This window comes from Triturus cristatus, chromosome 5_2 (genome assembly GCF_964204655.1).
Source record: "Triturus cristatus chromosome 5_2, aTriCri1.1, whole genome shotgun sequence".
Classification (NCBI taxonomy): Eukaryota; Metazoa; Chordata; class Amphibia; order Caudata; family Salamandridae; genus Triturus; species Triturus cristatus.
The window spans coordinates 430,014,139-430,038,908 of record NC_140588.1 but is presented as its reverse complement, the minus strand read 5'-3'; positions in this window follow the sequence as shown (position 1 = coordinate 430,038,908).

Below are 24,770 nucleotides of genomic sequence, written 5' to 3'. Positions count from 1 at the left end.
TGATTTTCCCGCATTCAGAAAAAAACTGATCCGGAAAAACGAACCCACTTGGAATTAGATAGAAAGGAATTCCATAAGGTAATTCCTCTCCACCTAACGCGGAGTAGTGGCCTTAGTGGGGCCAAAACTATGGAATGAATCAACACAAAACTATATAGGATCAATACAATGTGGATGGATTCATGAAACATCCTTGTAATTTCATCAAACAAAGCTGAAATATTAAAGTTTACAAACATATAACAATGTAACAGTAAATATTAAGGGCCTCATTTACAATAAAAAGGTGCAGTGCTGCAAGCCATTTTACTGAGCCGAGCTGGGTCATTATAAAAGTACAGGGCAAGGGCACATCGCATATGGAGGAAACTGAAAGCGGGCAGGGCGAAGTTAGCTAGCCTTGATCTTGAACTATCCTGTCCTAGATATTCATGGCTTTTACGCCTCCCTGAACAGCCCCAAAGTTCGAGTTAAGCATTATGGCCATGTGCAATGGAACGCAGGGTTTGCTTTTCCCCCCTCTCTTCTGTTGCCTAGCTATTCTTTTGGGGGAGGAGGTGGGTGGGGGTGGGGTGGGAGGGTGAAGGGAGGCTGGATGGGGGTTTGTTTTGGGATTATCCTGATGCTCTGCGAAGCACCATGTTGGATGCCACCCTGTGACATGGGTATTATTTCTTGCTGCATCTTGATTGTTCATGCCTCAATAAAGAAATTTCAAACTAAAAGTACAGGGATGCATCATATTTACAACAATATGACACATTCCTGTGCTTTCCCCTGTGCAGGCGCACAATTGGCTGCCATGCGCCAAAGCAGGCACCCTTGCACTGTGGCGCAAGGTTGCCTGCATTGTGGGGATGATTTTTGTGCAGGAAGGGGCACATTCCAGCACAAAAACAATCATTGATGGTGGTTTCCTCTTTCTATGTGTACTGCAGAATGTAGCACGCATAGAAAGAGGAAAAAACTAGGAGAAATAAAAGTATTTCTCCCAGTGCATCCATACACCTCACTGGAGAGGCATAGGATTCGGACTCATTACCAGGTTTATGAAATGTTGTAAATCTGGGAATGCGGCAGAGTCCATGGGTGTTACGTGGGCACACCCACAGCAACACCCATGGCAGGCCCCTTTCAAGCAAAGTGATGTGTGAAAAGGGGCCGTATTTACAAGACCATAATAAGCCACGCAGGGTGCGTGGCCTTGGAAATATGGGCCAGCACACTGAGCCGCTGGTGCGTCAAAAAATGTGATGCACGAGCGGCACAAGGGGCTTGCAAAAAAGCCCCTAAATTGCTATATATATCTAATTAAACCCTATAAGCAATCCTCCCGGCAAATGTAACGTTGATAGGCTTATGCGAAATATATATTGGCACTGAGGTGGACCTAGACTTAGGTCCATATGATGGAGCAAGGTTTCGTGGAAAAGAGACTTGCTCGGATGCAATCCACTCGTTTAACTTACTAACGAAGTTATTAACAAAGTGTTGTGAATAACTAATACGCACCACATGAACATGCGGGTTAGTGAAGCTTACGTATGTGTGTACTAACGTGGATAACAATGAAGACGGACTAATAACGCTTTAAACAGGGAACTGTTGTGCGCATGCGTCAACTGCATCTACGTAGTATGACGTATTAATGCTTGGAGGGAATTCTGACACATGAGCAGAAGACACTAAAATGGAGTCTTGAAGACTCGCGTGCATGGCATCTGCTTACTTGAAACAAAAAAAAGCTATTTTACTAAAGCTAATGCGGGAAAAGTATCAATAAGTAAAGGTGAACAGAGTAGAGGTAGATGGTATACAGTGCGACCACTTTATTTTTGAAATTAATATTTGTCTTTCTGACTTTCTCACTAGTGCGTATTTGGTTCTTTCTCGTATAACTGAATTAAGCTGAGTAACGTTAAGTCTGCGCATGTCCACTGAAAGGGAGCCCGGAACGATGACTGAGAGATTGAGTGCGAGCCAAAGGACAAGTGTTACAGCATGAGAATGGATAGTGCAGAAGTTCAACAATGAAGACTCGTATTCAGAATGTTATTAAATTGTTTCAAAGTGAACTAAGAAAGTGTATGGGAATCCAATTTATGAATAAAAATTAGGTGGGTGGATTTGCAAACAATAGTTGAACTAATTTGTGTGACATGTAAGCATGGTATGATGGAGCTTCCCCCCTTGCCTGACCAATCATATTTCGTATTTTTATGATATTGAAACTTTAGTGGGTGGAACATGAAGAAAACGAAAGGTATAATTAAGATAGCGTTAGTTAGTTAGAGAGATCTATGCTGATGGAAGGAGAATTACTGGGGGAGATGCTGAGTGCTGTTGCTGGTAGAGATGCTGTGAGATGCTGATGAAGAACCGAATGCAGAACCTGAAGCAGAACCTTCTATCCTAATTTGGGTTAGATCAGAGGATCGCTGAAGAATCGCAATGAGGTAGAGAGTGTCAGAGAGGGGTGCAAAGCAATCGTCGGTATTCTAGAGAGGTCATCTATCCTGTCCTGAATCCTGTCCTGGAGTCTTTGTCTCCTGACCTATCCCGGGGGACCTTTACCAGCCCTTTGGACAGGGGGTTGGTATTTCACACAATCCTTGGTAAATATAATTTCTTGTTATTTTTTGATGTTCTTTTCTTTCTGTCCTCTCCCTTTCTGAGTATTGATCATTGTATGAGTCCGAAGTACATGCTTGGTGTTTATGAATTGAATTTCTCTCCTATGAATATTGGTGACTGCACTGTATTTTGAAATGGTTCACGTACATTTATTTTAGATAAAGATTTAAAACTTCCTGAGTCTGTGGTTATTTACTTTTAAATAAAAGTTAAAGTTATGTTAATTATCACCATCAACTAGTTCAACTAATGGTCCATCGACCAGAGGAAAGAACTTGTTGATCTGTAAAGGGTTAGTTAAGTGATGAATGAGAGTATTGAATAAACTAATCCTAAACAGTTTGTGAAAACAAAACGGAAACCCCCTTAACCGACCAGCGTTTTTTACCACTTGTGAGTTTATGGGCCCAGGTGAGCATATGGTAGTGGAGTATCTGTTGTTGGTGAACCGCTGGATCACATGCACGTCATGGATTGAACTTTTCCTGATGTATTTAAGTGACTCATGGCAAGACACAGCCCAGCACTGACTCAAATATGCACTAGCCCTTACATTGGTTGCAGTGTAAGTCATCAACTACTTAGTGATCTTGTATGTCTACATTTCTCATAGATATACCCACATTTTTTACAGGGCCTTACAAACCTTGTGACTTTGGCTATGGCTGCAGATTGGAAGCACAAGATTTTTGTTTCTAAACTTTCTTGCATTGTTTTTTTAACAAATGATGTTTAATTTCTCAACTGACTGTAGGTGCCTGTACGACTGTTTTTATCTGCATTGTAATGGCCTATGAATATTCAGAAAGTCACATGTTTACTCTGGACAGTGTGGTGATGTAATGAAGTACTGTAATAAATGTTGCTTTCTTCAAGAGACCCAGGGGTATATTCACAAGAACGTGTGATAACTACCGCAAGAGTAGCTTAACGCAACTCTCAACATCGCAGCCCATCGCGGGAAAATAACCCCTTGTCAACGTGGAATTCACAACAAGGCAGTACCATGCGATAGTCTTCCGAAACCGCGGACATTGTCCGCGATACAACCACCTCAATGGAGATAAAAACAAAAACCAACGATGAGGAAATCAGCGATAAGCAGCGCCAGGCCTGCAACACACACCTGGCAGGCGTGAAAAATCACCATAAAAGTAAAAAAGACACCCAAACACAAACTGACCAACACCCAAGCACCATGGAGGCAGCCGGAGCAGGCCCAGAGGACGAGCGCAACCCCACAAGCACCCCGGACGACCAGCCAGGGACCTCGGGGACAGGGAAGGGCAAGGACAAGAAGAAGAGGAAGACGAAGTTCAGTCCGCAGGCGAACAGGATCATAGTCACGGAGGAGATGGACCACCATCAACTGTTCGTCACCTCCAACGTGTCATTTGGCACCAAAACTGGAATATGGCAGGACATCGTGGACAAGGTGAATGTTGTTGGAGAGCACAAGAGGACAATGGATGAGGTCAAGAGGCGATGGAATGACATCAAGAGGAAGACCAAGACGAAACTTGTAGCCAACCAGAGGCAGCAATGCAGACTGGAAGTGGGGGCCCAATGGCACAGTTGTGTCGACAGTCAACAGTGTGGATACTGTGGCCGGAGTCGGGGGACCGGACACTGCTCGACAGGACACAACACAACCGCAACAGGGTGAGTGACCACCAGGTACTGGGGGGATGGGTGGAGATGGCCACGATGGCACACATGCACAATCAAGCAGAGCACAGTGCACACCCTTAATGACTCTGGGTCATCTCCCAGATCCACAGAATGATACAATGTACAATGCCATGCTGTCTGAATGTCAACATGTACCATGCGGCTACATACATGTGGACACATTGCAATACTCCATCTCCCCTTCACATTGCAGGGCCGCCGTCAACACCCCCTGCAGAGCAGTCCCAGCCACTCTTCACTGATGACGAGGAGGACAACCCCAGCATCGACACCCAAGCCCTCCTAGACATCATTGGCATCATCCGCGACTCACCTCCAGGATCAGGGCTGACCAGCTGCATTGCGGAGATCCCACCAAATACCCAAACCACCCAGCAGGAGGCACCCACGGCCCGGCAGTCTCCCAAGACCCCCAGGAACAACACACAGCCTTCCAACGCTGTGTGCTGGAGGCCCAGAGGGAGACAGCTGAGCAGGTGCGGGTGGGGTTCGACCTCATGGCCACCAAACTGGACGCCATCCATGGCTGTCTATGCCCGCTCCATGGTCTTCAACGAGCCCTGACTGACATCGCTGGAGTCCTGACGCATAGAGAAGAACACCTGTCTGCTCAGAGGGCACCAGCGAAAGCAGCCGTGAGCTGGCACACATGTGGAGGCTCATGGAGGACATGGTGTGGATGGAGGCAGAAAGGATGGCAGCCAACGCTGCACATCAGCGAAATGTAGCTGGGATCTACCATGCCCTGCAGACCATCATCATGGCATTGCTGCCACAAGGCATGGCGCTGATGAATGCTGCTTCCCCCACACCATCCACATCTCCGCCCCCTGGTGTGTCAGTGCCCCACAGTGCGGCAGGCGTATCCACTACGGCACCTGATGTGTCACTGCCACACAGTGTGGCCAACAATCCTCCTCCGGCCCCTGATGTGCCAGTGGTACACAGTGCCGCAGCCGGTACTGCAACACCCACAGGTGGGGCAGAGCACACATCCGGGGACGAGGACGGTGATGGGTTTGTGATCAGGAGGCACTAGCATTCATTTCCGCCTGTTTCTGCTTGATGTCACACATGGCCTCATGACCTTCCACTGACCCCCGATACACTCCGATGCACTCACCTTGGACAGCGACATGGACTGCCATATACTGTTTAATGACCAATGACACGGCGACCAGACTGCAGACTGTACCCTTCCTCTTCCGCAGTACTTGTCATCCCCGGATAGACTCTGGCTGGCCCTCCACGGGCCCATATTAAGTAGTGTACTCGGCATTGCCCTGTACCATTCCAGCTGCAGAACTGCACTGGATGTGCAATAAACATCCAGTGACGCACTGCTGTGTCATGTCTGTCATCATTTATGTGCGGATGTATGTAGGGACAGTGATTTCCCTTGCGTCAATGATGCTCATCCTGTGGGATGCCAGTCAGAGGATGCTACATTGCATATTGTGTACCGGGTCCCGTGAACACTACAACAGGGACACACGCATCAGTCACTTCCATGTCCGGACATGGACTGAACCACACCCAGAGCCCACGAGTCATTGTTGCAAGCCCTGCGCTGGTCTGGCATAAGGCAGGCCATACCACTCTGCTAATGCTCCGAGGGGGGGGGGCCTCATTGCTACCTGTCGCAGGCATACTCGCTGGTGGTGTGCAGGTCACTGGTCTAGTAGTCGTCATGTCACAGCCACTCCCTGAGGGCAGGTTTGCACGCACACCACACCCATCCGGCAGAGGTGTCATAGGCCATGTGACTCCGCCAACATAAGGAGCCGACGACGTCACATTCCCCTCTGCCGGTGGTGACTGGATGACAGACGCTCCATGGTTCCCAATCATAAAGGGTCCATGAGTTGTTGCGCACAGGGTTAGCGGCACCCGAGGCCTTGCGGCCGTTACAGGCCTACCACCATGTGGCGCTGACTGGGGTTGCACAGGGTTAGTGGCACACGAGGCCTTGTGGCTGTCACGGGCATACCACCACATGGCGCTGACTGAGGTTGCACAGGGTTAGTGGCACCCGGAACATTGCGGCCGGCACAGGCATCCCGTCACGGGACGGTGAATTTGGGTGCACTGAGACAGTGGCACCTTATGGTGATGAGCGGGTGTGCCCCGTCCTGGCAGTCCAGACAGCTCAGGTTTTGTGTGCCTTGCTGGACCTCAGTGTAGGCCAGAGCCAGCGGGCAGCGCGGGCCTACTGCCACGTGGCGTTGCTTCCGGGATCCCAGAGTTAGTGGCACCCATTGGGCTGAGCGTGTGTGCAGCCTGCGATGATGCCGGGTGCACTGGTATGTCCTATGCCATGGAGTAATCAAGACCCAGCACCAAACGTGAGACCTGGTGGCCTGCAGAGCATGGCTGCATTGTGTGGAGGGTGCCATGTCTGTGGGCCCCGGGCTTGTGGTTTGCAGCGGCACGTGGTGGGACCTTCTGTCTACAGGGTGGCAGAAGGTGAGCCGTGAGGCCTGGGTGTGCATTTGTGGGCATGGTCCAATGGGCGGCGGGAGGGGCTGGGGTGCCTCTTCCTGGGTGTGCATGGGCAGGCATGCTCTGATGGGTGGCAGGAGGGGCTGGGGTGCTTCTGCCTGGGTGTGCATGGGCGGGCAGGCGATGTTGTCTTGTGCAAGTGTGTGTACTGTGCCAATCATGTTTCTGGACTCTTTTTCAGATGACGGCTCTGTCTCAGATGTGTGACCTGGTGTACTGCTATAAGTACCGGCAAGTGGTTGGATGCACAGCGAGGGCAGCAGGTGAGGAGTATAGCCTGGGTGCGCAGGGGCGGCACTCTCTCTCTCTCTCTCTCCCCCTCTCTTCTTCTCTCTCTCTCTCTCCCCCTCTCTTATTCTCTCTCTCTCTCCTCTCTCTCACTCTCCCCTTCTCTTTTCTCTCTCTCTTTCTCCCCCTTTCTTCTTATCTCTCTCTCTCCCTCTCTCTCTCCATCGCTCTCTCTCTGTCCTTTGATGTGCGCAGGACACACCTTCTCATCATGATTTTTGTCTTGCAGGCTGTGACCTACACATTGTCCCGAGGGGAGCCGCCATGTGTCTTCATTTCATTTCAGTGTTCATTTAAAAAAAGTTTCATTTGTTGCTTCGAAAGTGAATGTGTGATGCTCATTTCTAAGATGACACATGCATGTCACCAGTTGTGATTGTGCAACATCAAGCGGATTATTTTATGCATGTTTAGGTGAAGCTGATGTGCCATGTCTTTGGCTGGGGGGTGCCGGGGAGGGGGGGTCCTGGGGATAGTGGCGGAGGGTGTTGTTGCCCTTTCGGCCCTCTGGGCTGCATGTTCAGTCGCCCGGGTGCATCTGTTGTTCTTCAGGTGTGGCTGTGGGCTGTGCTCCCTTTTGTGGTGCAGGCTGTGGTCCGACTTTGCACCAGGTCAGAGCGGGTGCTATTTTCCTGCTGCTAACGAGCCTTATCGCCTGTTTTGTGTTCTTATCGCAGTTTTGTCTGGTCATTGTGAATGTTGTGGTGTGGTGTTGATGTGGCTTTTTGCACGGGAACGCCTACTCTGCATCTCATTAGCGATAGTTGCGGGGGTCATCTGCGGCGATGTTTTTTGCGGCTGCTATCGCGGGTAAACTGGTGCTGTGGGCTGTTGACACCAGCTTGTGATTGGGGCGATAAAATTATCGCAACTTTGGCTGCGATAATGTGCCGTTAACTCGGCGATAGATCCTTGTGAATATCCCCCCCCAGTATATTCAATTAACTTCTTCTCGGCTCCTTTCTCAGACATTGGTTCTGGTATTTCTTTAGAGGATGGTTCTGAAGTTCAGCCGCTTGGTTCTTGGTTCCTCTGCCAACTCCAGACTCTAAATATATTTCTTTCTTCTGTGACGAAATGGTAACATTTGGACAGCTAAATAAAGAGGCAAGGATTGAAGCATGAGGACTGCTATCTAATGTTCAGGATGAAATCCATATTCATAACGGTAATGATGGCATATGACCTTTTCAGCCATCTCTCTGGAGTTCTCCTATAAAACACGCATTTGGGTTTTGAATTCAGTGATTCCAATTTGTCGCCGTCCCAAATATCCCTGGTGCGGATCCTAACTTCTGCCATAATCCAATGAACTGTCCTTTCTAGTGGAAACTTTCTAGTTCTCTGGTAACGTCATGCATCTTCGAGTTCTTTAACCCCTTGTGCGCTCATGACGGAACCACTCCGTCATGAGCCACGGGCGCCGTGTGCTCATGACGGAGTGGTTCCGTCATGCTGCGGCCGTTGGTGGCCGCTCCTCCCACGCGGCTCTAATTCCCCGCCTGTGCGGGCGAATTAGAGAGTGGCTCATGACGGCGTGGTCCCGTCATGAGCATGGCGGCGCCGCGCTCACCCCTCACCCCCCCAGCGCTGCGGCGGAATTCACGCCGCAGCGAAGGGGTTAAATCTTTGGCTCAAGTGACACTTGTATATTACCCCTAATATGAGGCAACAGACTGCCATAAAATGCAGATTGTATTAATGGTCATGAAGGAAAGTATTAATGTTCTTAAACGCACAAACTAAAAAAGAATCCTTCTACCAAGGGTGGCCTATCCGTTTGCATAAGCTCATTTCAATTTCTGTATCTGCTCAACAAGGTCATTGATATATCAAGTGAACGATTCACCTTTAGTCTGCTGATGGCAACAGAATCCAGATGCTTGTTCCTAATCAGGGTGGCTGTAGGGATCAATTCTTCTCAGTTTTCATACTTCTCCATCAGAAAGCAAAAATAAGCCTTGTTAACTGTTGAGGAGGCTCCTCTTGATTTCACTATTATTTATTTATTTGTATATTTATCTAACAGTTTTATTTAGCCCTCGAACACCAACTAAAGCATATGAGCAGTTTACATGTCAGTAAATAATTCAACAAAGTTTAACCATATCATTAAATGTCTGGGGCTGTAAGATGAAATGTATACATGGGTGAAGGCGATGAAAGAGTTAAACAAAAAATGGTCGTTTTGGTGTTGCCTAAATAAATAAAGCAAAGGCCTGGTCGTTTTTGGTCTGCAGCCAGAGTTTTAAAAAGTTGCCATTCCAGAGAAGGACTTGAACCAGTCTGACTCTACCACAGGTCTTCAAACTATTTTTGTACTGGGCAACCCTGAGCAAAATAGTTCCAAGCTGGACTCCCCCACAATACTTTAGGATCGAGAAGGGGGTTGGGAGGTGGGGGGTCTTCTTAAACCACGCTATCGCTTTGCCTCTTTACAAAAACAACTGATGTTTTACATAGAGCTACATACCACAGGGCTGTCCTTTTTCTTAACTGCAGTAATCAGCACAGATTAAGATTTTTTTTTAAAGTACTTGAACCTCTCTCTGCCACTTAACCACCACTTCAGTGCAATCAGTTAGCTGTCACTCTTCTCGTTTATAACAAATCGTGTTTTATATAGTGTTACATAGTTCACTTCTGTCTTCTCTAACATCTCTTAGTAACTTGTTTTAAAAAAATGCACCTTACCCCCTCCTCTGGGCCATCGCTCCAAAGCCCTCTGTCCCACTGCTCCTTAATACTTCATAATATATAGCTCTATATACTTCAATTCTGCATGTTCGAAGCGCTGTAATTAACAGATGTTCTTTAAAAAAGAGTTCATCACCTCTTCCTCTCTTCTGGACCATTGCTCTGAGGGCCCGATAGATCTTAATAGCTTGTTTATTACCCTGTGTCAGTTTGAGCCCCTGTGTCTCTCCTCCTCCCATGGACCAGTGTCAGAGTCTCCCTGCTGGCTGCCCCTCTCTCACTATGCAAGTGGTTTAGCCCTTGTGCCTTGTTCCTCTGTTATGTTCCATTGCTTAGATGCTCCCAGGTAGCTGGGCACTTGACTCCTCCATGAATGGGAGACAGTGCTAGACATGTTGAAGCCCATCAGCCACCATCTCCATCATAAACCCTCACGCAACATCAAGTGCAATCATTTGTTTCTTTGATGTTGTACTGTCAACATGTGTTTCACGGCTTAAAGTGAAATGCTTTTTCTGCAGGGCTTAATCAAATCTCCTCACAAGCTTATACCACAGGAATAGCCTTTAAAAAACTGCTAATTTTTCTCTTTTAGTTCCACCATCACATTAATCCTTCCAAAACTCGTTGGATATAAAAACACTCAATATACAATTTTTAAAAGAATCAGATGCTTTTTCAAAGCTTTATTCACCAATCATCTTATCAATCAAAAATTCACAAATTCATGATCCTGAGTTTCAATATCAGGTTAAATGCCCACCTCTCTTCATACACTAACAATTCATTCTATTTATCTTCCTGATCTCCGTCACATGTTCATAGTACCGCCAGCCACTTGTGAGTTACTTTAAGCTGCAAAACACGTGTTTGCTGCATAACATCAAATAAACTAATCATTGCACTTATAAATAGAAAGTGCCCCTACTGACATTCGAAATTGCTAGACAGTATTAAGTTGGAAATAGTTAAGGAATGTAAGAATTTAGTCGTCAGTTTGAGAAGTCCCTAAAATGGAATATCCATTTGGAATCGCTGAGAGTAAGGGCTATCCCCTCAGTTAGTGGCAAGACAAAAATTCCATAAGGACTATGGTAATATGCCAGACAGGCCCGTCTTGAAGTTGTATGTGGCCACGATACCCCCACAGTACCACTATGGAGTTGAATTGCTATATATAAGTGGTAAAAGTGGGTGAGACACCGGGGAGCGGAAATGTTTAAAAAGCTTTTTGGTCCCTACCCGGGTCTTCTATTATACATGCCATAAAAATGGAGATTGACAAAGCATCATGGAATATACTGGCCCGGTTGGTGTTAATAAGATTCTGAAAACGTTTGAGTACTGGGTAGGAGCAAAAGGTCCCCCAATGGTGTAAAAAAAAATCCAGAAAAGTGACATTTTCATTATGAATTGTCATCAACAGCCTTGATACCCAAGACCCTCTCACCAAACACGCAACCACTGCACCAAATGACACTGGACCCCAGAAGACCCAGATCAACTGGACTCCCCTCACCGCTGACATCACCCTCAAGATCATAAAGAGCATTCACTCTCTAGCAACCCTCGGACCCGTACCCGCACCACATCTTCAACGAAGCCGGCACCTCAATCGCCCCCGAACTCTGCCACACCATCAACTTCGCCATCTCCTAGGAAGACTGGAAACACGCATAGTTCAACTCCATCCTGAAGAAACCCTCTGCTGACCCGCATGACCTCAAATACTTCAGACCCTTCTCTCTGCTCCCCTTCCCAGCCAAGGTCATTGAAAAGGCCATCAACACCCAACTTTCAAAATTCATTGAACCAAACCACATCCTGGACCTCCCTCAATCCGGCTTCTGAAGCAACCACAGCACAAAGATACCCCCCTCTTCGCCGCCACAGACAACATCCGCACCCTCCTAAACTGAGGTGAAACTGCAGCCCTTATCCTGCTGGACTACTCGGCCACCTTTGACGCCATCTCCTACTGCACCTTATGCACAAGACTCCATGGCGCAGGCATCCATGACAAAGCCCTGGAATGAATCCGCTCCTTCCTCACCGGCCGAACAAAGAGAGTCAGACTACCACCGATCCACTTTGAACTTACAGAGATCAGCTGCAGAGGCTCTCTGGCCTCCTCCCTGAGACCCACTCTCTTCAACAACTAAATGGCCCGCTCGCAGCCATCATCAGGAACCACAGACTCAACAACATCTCGTACGATGACAACACCCACCTGATACTCTCCCTCACCAACAAACCCACAGCCTCCAAGAACAACTTCCATGATGGGATGAAGGCTGTTGCCACCTGGATGAAGGACAGCTGCCTCAAGCTAAACTCAGAGAAGACCGAAGTCCTCATCCTGGGCTCCACCCCTTCCACCTGGGATGACTCCTGGTGGCCCAGAGATCTTGGATCCCCCCACACCCAGAGACCATGCACGAAACCTCTTCATCATCCTGGACTCCTCGCTCACGATGAACCACCAGATCAACACCGTCTCATCATCCTGCTTCTACCCGCTACACCTTCTCTGAAAAATCTTCAAGTGGATCCCCATCGAATCCAGAAAGAGTGTCACCCACGCACTCATCTGCAGCAGACTCAACTGCAGCAATGCACTCTACGCTGGCATCACCCAGAAACTCCTCAAGAAACTACAGAGCATTCAGAGTGCCTCCTCCAGACTCATCCTCACTATTGCCCCCCGCAGCCACATCATTAGCCACCTGAGAGACCTCTGCTGGCTTCCACTCAACAAAAGAATCAACTTCAAGCTCCTCACATATGCCTACAAAGCCCTACACAACTTTGGACCTGCGTGCCTCAACCACCGGCTCCCATTCCACGCACCCACAAGAGGCCTCCGCTCCGCCCAACTGTCCCTGGCCGCCATCCCAAGTATCCTGTAGACCACGGATGGATGGAGATCCTTCTCCTACCTTGCAGCAAAGACCTGGAACACCCTGCCTCTCCACCTCAGGCAATCACCGTCAGTGCCTTAATTCAGGAAGGACCTCAAGATCTGGCTCTTCGACTAAACCACAGTGCCTTAGATGGATGAACAGTCCCTCCCCCCAAGTGCCTTGAGACCCTTACAGGTAAATAGTCTCTCTTTACAAGTCACTTGATTGATTGATTGCTTGATTGAACTGAAGTGGGCAAACGGGGTCAGAACATTTTCAGAGAAAGTTTGTAGGGATATGAGAGTTTTTAATTTTTTTATTTTTATTAGTCCTCATAGTGCAATAAACAGGATGACTCAAGGGAGCAGGATTTTTTGCGGCTAGGGGGCCTTCATTTCCAATCTGTACTGCCCAGGCCCTGTCCCCAGGCATACACCTTCGATTGAGGAGTATTTTGTGTATGGGGGTGTCCCACCAGCCTCATAGGCCCCCTTTCAGCACCTCTGCCCACTCCTCCTTGTTGGAAATGCTATCTACGCCAGCAGATTCCCAATTACTCATATTGCTATATTGCTAATCCATTGGACCTTTTCTTTTTTTTCTTATGTTACAATAATGGGACTTCCCCCGTGACTTTCCCATATATCCCAGAAATCTTGCCTACTACTTCGTGAGCCCGCCCGCTCAAGTTTATTTATCCTGATGACTGATCCCAGTCATTTCGCAAATGTCGGCGGGTTATTGTGAATCCATTTGATACATATTTCCCGCCTCGCTAGTAATATCAGTAGGAAGGGTAAACTGCTCTGTTTTTTATTTAAGCTACGTCCTACCCTATTATCATAATTGCCCCTCACCCAAACATGACTAACCCCAGGCTTATCTCCATCTCCTGCTGTAGAACTTCTGAGATAATCTTACCCACATCTTCCCAAAAGGCTCGTAGTTGGGGGCACCTCCGGAACATATGGACATCGTCCGCTCTCTCCTCTCCGCACTTGGGACACTTTTTCACCTCTCCCCTTGACAATTTGGACAGCTTTTTTGGTGTCCAATAAGCTTTGTGTAATGTAAATAAATGATTCTTTGAGGGGTGCAGACCTGACTATTTGCCAGCATGTAGACATTGATACTTGCCATAGATTCAAGGTATCAGGGCATCCAGCGTTGGCAGGTCTTTCCCCCAAATCTCTGTGGGTAGACTGAAGTCTTCCTCTCCTGTCGATCTGAAAGACCAGTACCACTGTGCTACTTCTTTCTTCATTGCATCCCCTTGAATTTTTGACTCTAGTTCCCAATTTCCTGTGCCGTCTTTCCCTAGAGACTTGGTCCAGCTCAATAGTTGGTAAATTTTTAATTTAGAATGTGTCCCTTTTAGTCAGTGACAATATTTGATCCCATCCAACTAATGAGTTTTCTGTTATTATCTGGCCCCACTTTGTTACTCCCCCTGTTCATAGTGGAGAGGATAGCGCATGTCTTAAGCATTCTGGCGAGAGTTTAGTTGTGCACTCAAAATGTACAAACTGAGGTTGCAAAGAGTGAGCTTAGGACATTAGGTAAGGAATTGTCCCGATACTATGATTGACAGCGTCTCGAGGGGAACAAAATCTATTTATTTTATGCTTAACTCATGGCAAAATGAAACATGGTTCCCGTATGTGGATGTACTACCAAACCGCTAGTGTAGAATGAATTGTTAAGGCTAAGGGTCGGCATTAACCCCTGCTATACTAATGATAATATAAATGTGGCCATGATTGATTCCGGGGTAGATTTGGACATGTGACCTAAGCACTAAATGAGATGTTGTGCACATTTTATTGGATTGTCTGAAATTTCTGAGGCTATGGAGAATTATTTTACGCCCAATATGTTTAAAATATGGTATTAGAAACCGTGTACAAGCTGTGGAACATTTAATTGAAATGAATTTCTTAGATATAGCATGTGCTATTGGGAGGCTTATGAACGCTGTTAAAAAGGTTTTAATGTGAATATAGATCAGCAACGTTTAGGTAATGTATGTTGACAGCTAGTATGTGTATATCACGGTTAAGGTAACAACATAAAGAATGGTTTATTTTAAGGCATTTCAGTTTTAATAAGAAATTCTTGAATGGACTGTTTTTATTTTGTTACTTTATGCAGACTATTTATTTGAATGTATTTATAAAAAAGTTGTTATGTTTGAATGTGCTTTATGTTAAAGGACTTAAGGTCTAAATAAAAATGTCTTTGACTGACGGACTGCCTGACTATACTATATCAATAACAGTTAAACTAGCAACAGTGACATTTGGAATTAATGTTACATAGTACCTGAACATGTAAATTTGCAAAATGAAGAACTAATGAAATTAATATTATACTGAGATGTTCAACAAACAAATGTAATTGTTCTTTAATTCTAACAGTGTTATTATGGTTCCCTTTTTCGATCTTTTAACCAATTTGTCACATTTATTGTTACAGTAGTTCATGAATTTTGCCACTTATTTTCCAGGGTTTTGTCCTGGTGGGTTGAGTACAACAGGGCCATTGTTACCCTTGCTTGGGCATCTCTTACTAGTGTTTAAAAACTGCAGCAATGCAGGCAGGATCTTTGGGTGCAATTCTGATTTTTTTGGGTAGTTAAGTTCACTAGAGAAGTTTTCTAAACATTGCATGCTTTATTACACGATGACAGTCAGAATCAAAAATCTCCTAATCGACACATGCGTGATAGGGGAGACCTGCTTGCCTGAGCTGCTGAGAAATTCCTACGCATCCGGTGTCCTTTCAAAAATGACTTTTGACATATAGATCGAAATGGCTCGGTGTAGCCAGAATGTAGCAAAAGAGCTTACAAAAACCTGTGAAGCCCTGCAGACTTCACAGCCACATATTTTACAACAGACAGACAACACATGAAAGTGAGGCGGTATCAAAGCTTAGAAGTGTAATGGTCTCGGACATCCAACAAATGTGCAAAATAGAAGTGGTGAGTGTAATGATGCAGGGGGTCAGTGTCTTCCTTTGATAGCGCCGCAGAGCAAGAGTCAAGAAAATCGTATTAAAATTAAATATAATAATGCGTTTATTTATTATTTGGTAATACCAAACTTTGAATACAGATGGTATTTTCCTTTACATTATTTCAGAATAAACAGAAAAAAACTGTTTACGTTACTCCAGCAAAGAGACCTCGTGTGTGACTCAAGTTTTTTAAGCATGATCTCACCTTAGAAGTAATTGTTTGCTATGTGAGCCCAGAGCAGCCTTCCTTCTGCTGCCTTTGCTGCGTCCTCTCCCAGAGGGTTGGGGGATATCTTCCTCATCATCTGAGTAATTGTTATCTAGATAAATGGTAAAGCCGTTTTAGGTAGCTGTTATGTAGCCTATGTCTGCGCCATCACATAAAAGCAATGCTTTAATGTGATGGCTCGGATAAATATTGCACAGCTCTCCCACTCTTGTGAAGGCACCTGAATCCGCTTCTCAAAAGGTCAAATGTTCGTTCAACTACAACCCTTGTGGAGGGTGCGCCAGAATGCCTGACTCAAAGATGGGCATACTTTCATGCGGCTCTTTGTGCTAAGATCCATTGTAATCTTGGCTGCAATGGCTACATATTTGCAGTCCTTCATGGACAGGTACATGTGACACTACAGGTGAGTCAGAAATGCCAAACAAATTGCTTAACTGAAGCATGGATTGAGGACTGGTATCCGGTGCACAGCCTTGCAAGATGGTGGCCTGGTGCAGTAAGTAATTGTTGTTGCAGAGTGGGGGTTCAGAGATTGGGCTGCTTTGAGAGCACAAACCCCTGTGACAGGGAACGAAGGCCACCGAAGGAGAATCAGCATGAGCAGCGACTGTCTGGAGTGGGCTGTGTCACACTGGTGAGGTATGGCGCAAACTTTTTGGGGAAAGTGAGTGGTATCAAAGGATCCCTGATCTTCTTGACAAAAAAGATTGGGCCTCATCCTGTGGATAAAACAAGAACCAGAAGTGAGTGTGCTGTGTGGACTGGCTAGACTGTTCGAATTTCCTGGCATTTCTATAATGCTGGGGGAATGGGGCCCGGCTAGTCCAGGGGCCTGGGGCAACATACCAGGGCCTGAAAGAGTGGATTGCGCTACCTGAAGAAGTGTTTCCATGAATCGGGAGGCCTCTGCTTCCCCATGTTTATTTTTGCTCCCATTCGGCTACGGCTACAGGCTACTGATTGGCAACAGGGGATGTGAGGATGTGGAAACCCCAGTTACAGAATGCTCAATTCCTTAATATAGAGGTAAGAGCAGGGTCAGCTTTTGGAGGGGGCTTCATTTTATACCTTGAAATAATATAGAGCATTCTGAACTTCCTAGGCCCTTGCCCCAAACCCGGTTATATAGTGGGTCAGTATAAGGGGAATTTACCAGTGGATTGCACTTGTGAAGTACTGTGAGCAACTACTAATTAAGCCCCTTCTGTTCGCAAACTGCAGCGCTCTTAGTGGTGCTTTACACACTATCCCTGCTCTGTCAAAATAAAGCAGGGTAGATATACTGCGACAGTGGTGAGGCATTCGGTGATCATCCTGCCTATGTGTGCCTCTAGCCTCTGGTGGTGTATATGTTGGTTGCTAGCGTGCTGGAGAAAAGATGGGGAAGAATGATCCTAAACAAACCAAACTTTCTTTTGATACCAGGTGCACTATGAAGGCCTCCTCCTCCAGAAGAGCAGGTGTCTCACATCAACAGACAATAAACTTGACACACGTACCTCTCATGTAGACTAGATGACAACTACACTTAACAAACAAGAAAATAGGCTCTTTGCAGCAGAATCACACATTTCTACTCTTGAGGATGACACAGGAAGCATCAACAAGAAACTCTAGGACATGACTAAGCTCCTTAATGTTATTAAAGTGAAAAACAAATACCTGGACACAAGGTCCAGCTGCAATAATGTATGCTTAGTTGGTGTTCTGGAATACAGCAATACTTGCAGCCTGGTTGACCATTTTGAATTCTTGCTTCTGGCCCTATTTGGGGCAGGCAGCTTTTATTGTTTGGTTCCAGTTGAGCATGCCCACCGCACCCTGTGTCCCAGGCCTCTGCTTGGTGCCACCCTCCACACTATACTGGCAAAGCTAATTAACGAAGGCACTGTGATACTATACTCAGATTGGAAAACATGAAACAATCGCTGAAACATGAGGGCAACACTCTCTCGATATTTCGAGGTTTAACTATGGCAGTCCTGGAGGCCCTGAAGTGCATGTTGAGGCAGGCTGGCATATCATATGCAGTGCTTTATGCTGCACAACTGAAAATTATGCATCGTAAGAAATTTCATGTACTCCTGACAACGCAGAGTGCCAGTCTCTTCGAGAAACAGATTCTGTCTACCCCCATTGCAGGCTCATCTTGTGGCTCGCATACTCCTACTGAAGCTCTGAGTGATGAGGAGTAGTAGCACCTATTTGGAACTGCTAACTGGTGGCCATGTTTGTTCAAAGGTTTTTTTCATCTCCTTGTTATTGTTGCATTATCAGGACATAAGGGACTCTGCCTAAATTATCTTGTTGTTTATGTTCATCAATTGGTTAGGCAATAACATGTGCCATTATTTATTGGTCCTTATAGTTGCCAATAAGAGATCCTTTATCCTTTGTGTTATGGAGGGATCAACCAGTCTGATAAACATGTGCAAATGTATGGTGGGTGTGAGGATTTAACTACAACTTTCATTGCCCAGTTCTTTATTCACATCATACTGGTGAACACGTATGGCTCTAAAATAGATGATCCTGCCTTTGTGCAATAAGTGTAGAATAAACACATAGCCATTTCATCCCAGACTATTTTATGGGGTGGTGATTTTAATTTAGTTCTGATGCCAGCATGTTATCATGCAAGAAAGGGCCCCATGTTTTCGAAGCTGAGCACGCCTGCACACCGTGCTCATTGTTCTAAGTTAAAAGACAAGTGAATAAGAAAGGGTCCCGGCACTTGGATGGGACGCTAGTCAAATGGAGTAACATTCACACCTGAGACGCTGCGCTGTCTTGAGAACTGCTGTGGGTGGCCAATTGAGGTCTCCAGAACCCAGGAACCAGCGGGGGCCGCCGAGCATTCCGGCAGCCCCTCCCACCTCACCTGTGGGGCTACATCTACTCCTTGCGCCTCCCGCTTCGCGGGAGACACTGCGCTGTCTTGAGAACTGCTGTGGGCGGCCAATTGAGGACTCCAGAACCCAGGTACCAGCGGGGGCCGCGGAGCATTCCAGCAGCCCCTCCCACCCACCTGCGGGACTACATCTACTCCTTGCACCTCACGCTTCGCGGGAGACGCTGCACTGTCTTGAGAACTGCTGTGGGTGGCCAATTGAGGACTCCAGAACCCAAGAACCAGCGGGGGCCGCGGAGCATTCCAGCAGCCCCTCCCACCCACCTGCGGGACTACATCTACTCCTTGCACCTCACGCTTCGCGGGAGACGCTGCACTGTCTTGAGAACTGCTGTGGGCGGCCAATTGAGGACTCCAGAACCCAGGAACCAGCGGGGGCCATGGAGCATTCCGGCAGCCCCTCCCACCTCACCTGCCGGGGCTCTTTATTTATCCTCAGCTTTCCGCATCGCGGGACGCGCGCGGGCGGTCGCCGGGCTAAGCCCGGGCAAAGGGCGGGCCGTCTGTGGCCGTCAGGGGCCGATGGTGGCCGGGCAGGGCTACCCCTCTTGGCTGGACGAGCAGTGACTGGACTGGATTTCTTTGCTGTGGTAACTACGATATCATTCAGCCAAAGCGTTGCTCTAAAGTGATATTATTAAATTGTTTATTGGAATTGTCTATTGGGACTTTATTATCTTCCAGTGACTATTTTTTACTTTTTATTCAATTTACCTGGAACTGTTAATTTGAGCCTCTGTTACCATACATTTTTAAGATCCCCACATTGAGTACTATGGGCAAAACCAATCCCTCAAACTCTCGTCCTTTTACAAGGCAAATAGCAGCCTCAACTACTCCAGTTCCGAGTTTAACGGCCATTGATAAAATGTTACAAAAAACAATAGGAGTGGTTGCGTCGGCTATAGAGAATACTGAAAGACTTCTCTCACTTACACCTGGTTTGCTTCCCTCCTTGCCAACCGGGAACACATCTACACTCACTGCCAATTCTCCGGACTCGATGCTAGTGTCCTCTTATGTTGAGCTTCCATGTGCGCAGACTGTTTTAGATGCTAGCTCTCCTATTAATCCCGCATCGCCTTTAGTTCCTCAGATAGCGACAAAGGCATCAAAACGCCGCTCTAGAACTAAGAGGCCGAAATTACTCAAAAAGCCTTCCCAAGAGCACTATAATTACCCCAGATGCTCTGGAGGCAGAGTCAGGCCCCCTCTTCTCCATTTTAGCACCTCCGGTATGGGCTACTCATTTACTAATTGATTTCCCAGCCCAATTGGAACAACTTATCAATTCTCACTTTAAAATTTTGATGAGTAGAATTGATAAAGTAGTTTCACTGATAAACAATAACAAAAGTGGAGGAGGAGAACAGCTACCTATTCCAACTGGGAATGCTACTGCGAAAGTGGTCCCAGGTAATATCAAGCAGGCCACACAAGGCCATAGCCTAAATGTTGGTTCTCGACTAGACAACCTCGCCCAGGGATTGGTTCCAATAATTATGTGCAAACGAACCGCTGACACTACCGTGCCTGGTCCTGTTCTCACACCCAGGGTGCACCCTGCTACAGCTAGCTCGACCCCCCGCAACCCACCTCCTGCTCTTAAAGTCATTAGTAAGCAGCGGGCGGACCGGGGCCTGGTGCCTCAAAACCCTGCTCTGAAGGAATCCGTTAATGGATTGCTACAACTTCCACCCTTCCCCCAGTTACCACCTGAGGCCTCTTTGTATGTGGTTGTTTTAACAGGAGTTCCTTTGTTGTCAGGTGAACGAGGTGAATCATTCCCTGAGTTGAAGAACAACATTATTTTTTGGCTGAACAGACACAGACCATTAATGAGATCGGGCCAGGGGGAAATTCTATTTGCTAGAAGAGTTAGCTGGCTGGGGACCAAACCCAAGGATATTGGAGGGGATTGTGTGATTGTTAATTTCAGGGATCCTGGAGTGGTCAATCACATTCTTGAGTGGGGAGGCCCGTGTAATTCGGGACCAATCAATCCTCTCCCCTTGGGGTATTTTTACTCACGGGATTTAGTACTGGGTGGGCTTGTACCAACTTATCTCCATCATGGCCCACAGGAATTAGAATACAACATACCTGTAGCTAACACCTTTAGTGTTTTGAATAACGTGGCTTGACTATCTCATCGACGCGGGCCCATCGAAATGGTCCCCAATGTGGCCGTTTGTCCTGTGGTGGAGGGTAGGAGAGCTGAAGAGGGCCAACCCCAGCGGACTTTTGGGGCTAAGCAAGTTGGAATGACAACAAACTCACCATCCTCAAGCTCAAACACCAGCCTTTTAGGAGACGGATCGGAGCAGGAGACCCATATAGGATCTCCCTCTTTTAATGTGCTCGGATCCACTATACCTAGGCCCGCAAGGGGTGAATTTCGTAGCTCTTTAATTGGGTCCTGGAACGTAGCAGGGCTAGGTTCTAACTTATCTAATCCAGACTGGGGTGAGTTGGTGGACAAATATGATTTGTGTTTGTTCCAAGAAACTTGGCTGGTGACTGCCCCCTTAAGGGTAGGCTATGCAACTTTTCACATTCCGGCTGTGCATGGACCCAGGGGTCGACCTTCGGGGGGATTGTGTATTTGGGTAGCCACACATTCTCTGCATTGTACTTAAATACTTGGATGGTTTGTCGGTGGTGGTTATTAATATTTATTTGCGCCCTATTCCCCAACGGTTGGGGTTATCTATGCTAGAGGCTCTTGACGAACTTCTTTTTATGTTCCCATCACCGTCACACAGAATTATCGGGGGTGACTTTAATTGCCATTTTGAACCCTTGGTCAGGATCCCATCTGTAACTTTGGATGAGGACTCCATTTGGCACATTCAGGAGTGCTCTATGCACTCGGCAGAGCGCCTAACGCCTCTGGCTCTCCAGATCAATAAGCTTTTAGTAACTCACTCCCTTAGAGCCTGTAATGGTAGACTCCCTCCTGATGCCCCTGGGAAGAGCACTTATAATAGAGTGGGGAAAAGCACAACCATTGACTATATTATGGTCAATGTGGAATTTTGGTCCCAAATGAGGGCCTACACTGTAATAGGATAGATAGTGACCATAATCTTATGTCACTAGAATTAAAACATACATTGGGACGCCAACATGAACTGGAGTGTTGGAGACTTTCGCCGACTCGAATCTAATCAAAGTGGCGGGGGGCAGACGCATTAGGTGGGTCAAGTTTGTGCTATCTCCTGATAAAATAACTGAGTTATATCAACATGTTGCTAGCTCTCTAGCAGAGGCCTTCGAACTCCCGGTTGATAATTATGATCTTTCCTATTTCCAGGAGCTTGAGTATATCCATTCCAACCTTTTCTCTACCCTGGCTGACTATTTTTATACTACAGCGAACAAGAAGCCACGGGCAAAAATCCAGGCCCAATGGTTTAACAGTAACTGTAGGGCGGCTAAACGTGCTCTTGTTAGGGAGGTTAAAACAGGTTCTCTGTCGAGTATTAGAGGGGCTTAACACACCTATAAATGTATAATCGTGGAGTCCAAGTCGGAATGGGAGGCCTTGAGATGGGATAGCATAAAAGAAGCCCTGGAAGGACGCGATTATAGGGCCTTCTCGAACAGGCTCGGTAGAGGGGTCGTCCACAATAATACCTAACCTGAGTGAGGAGGTTTGGATTACCCACTTTAAGCCTCTCTTCACCCACATGGACACCGCATCTCTAGCAGACTTGGCTTCACCAATGAAGGATACATCTGCTTTAGCGCTATCGGATGTAAAGGATTCTGATTATCAACCTTGTACTATCCTCGAAATCCAGGTGGCCCTTAGAAGTCTCTCTTCCAGGAAGGCTCCCGGTTTGGATAGGATACCTGGAGATCTATTTTTGAGTGAAAAGAAGGTTTGGGTTCCCTATATTCTGCTTTACTTTAATGCCATTTTACATGGCATGGAGATCCCCCCAACCTGGCGGGGTGCAGAAATCATTCCTATCAATAAGAAGGCTTCCCCACTCGACCCGGCTAATTACCGCCCTATTAGCCTCATCGACGCCTTGCAGAAACTGTTTGCCCGCCTTTTATTATCAAGGTTGCAGTGCTGGATGGACGAACATCACATCCTAACCTCCCTTCAAGCGGGCTTTCATGCCAAGGTTTCCACAATCAATCAATTGTTCAGACTCCAGCTGGTCTACTGGAAGACGGTGACCATGGGGGCAGGTAGTCTTTACTTGATCTTTGTGGATCTTCGATCTGCATTTGACTTGGTACAGAGGGATACGCTCTGGGCGTTACTGTTAGAGATCGGCGCTCCGGTATATCTGTGCCATTTGTTCAAAGGTCTGCACCAAGGCACTTTTGCAAGGGTGAGGTATGGGAGGAACGGGGAGCTTTCGGCTCCCTTTGCGGTGGAAAGGTTTGTGAGGCAGGGGTGCGTGCTGGCCCCTACGCTCTTTTCCTTGTTCCTTAACGGTTTGATCGAACATCTAATGGGAGCAAGGGATCTAGATTCTCCTAGTTTAGCAGCCCGCAAGATACCTGCCCTGATGTACGCTGATGATACCATTTTGTTCTCAAAATCCCTTATGGGTATTCAGCGAACACTGGAGGCGTTTTGCTCCTTTTGTAGATCGAGAAATCTGGAGATTAATCTCTCCAAAACCAAATACATGGTTTTTAATGCAAAATCATCCAATTGCCCCCACCTCCATTTGGAGGGTTCCATGTTCCGGGTTCCACTTTCGACTACTTAGGGGTAACACTCAACAACAGGATGGAATGGGGGTCGCACATGGCTAAGGCAAATATGAAGCTGGCTCAATCGTCTAGCGGTATACTAGAGGTTTATAATGAGTGTTCATTTAAATCCTTGGGTCCGCCAGTGGAAATTTATAAAGCACAGGCGAGAGGGGGGGCGCTCTATGGAGTAGAGCTATGGTGCCATGTCAGCGCCACCTCCCTGTCTACTACTGAGAATAGTTTCATCAGGCGCCTATTGAGACTTCCCCAGAGCACACCTCTGATCCCTTTACGGTTAGATCTAGGTTTGGCCCCCATACAGGAGATCACCTCAAATCGCCCTTTGCTGTACTGGAGGCGACTCTGGTCTACCCCAGAGCTTCTGAGTTTTAGGGAGGACCTAAGGGATTTTTTGACCATAAGGGGTCTGGGAAAAATCCCCTGGCTAAAACACGTTAAGCAGCTCTGTTATGCATTGGGTAGGGGAGACATGTGGCTTTTCCCCGAGGAAACTTGCACCCTGACCACCAAGTGGTCGTTGGTCGCCGCACTCAAGCAATATCGAATGGTTCTTATAACATCAAATCTATTTTTGGGTAGGTTGACCAATAGATTTCTGGAGGTCAAGGAAAACTATTTATTTGAGAAACTCCTGGACGATATCCAGCCCTTACTGGCAAAGAAGTTATATTTCCAATTTAGACATGGAATACTTCCAGTGCGGGCTGTGACAAACAAGTGGTCTAATGCTCCCCATGTACCGAGCTCTTGTCCTGGGTGTGAAAGTGGAGAGGAGACGGATCAGCACGTTCTGCTCTTCTGCCCTTTCTACTCTAAGGCCAGAGCTAAAGGGATTGTCCCACTATGTAAGACTAGGGGTCTCAGGGATTATAGGAAGGTATTTCAAATTTTAAAATATGATACTACCCCCTTGATTGTGTTTGCTACCTCCAGATACCTCTTCTCTATGTGGTGCGCAAGAGGCGTCAAAATTAAAAAAAGTTAAATTGTCCGAATTGAGCCACTGTAATTATTGTAATTAAGAAGGTACCCTTAACATTATCCAGCACTGGGACTGACCTATTTTTCTATTTTAATAGCTATAGGATTTTATTACATTTTTAATATTCTATTTTAAGCCATTATAGGAGTAATGTCTGTATTTTGA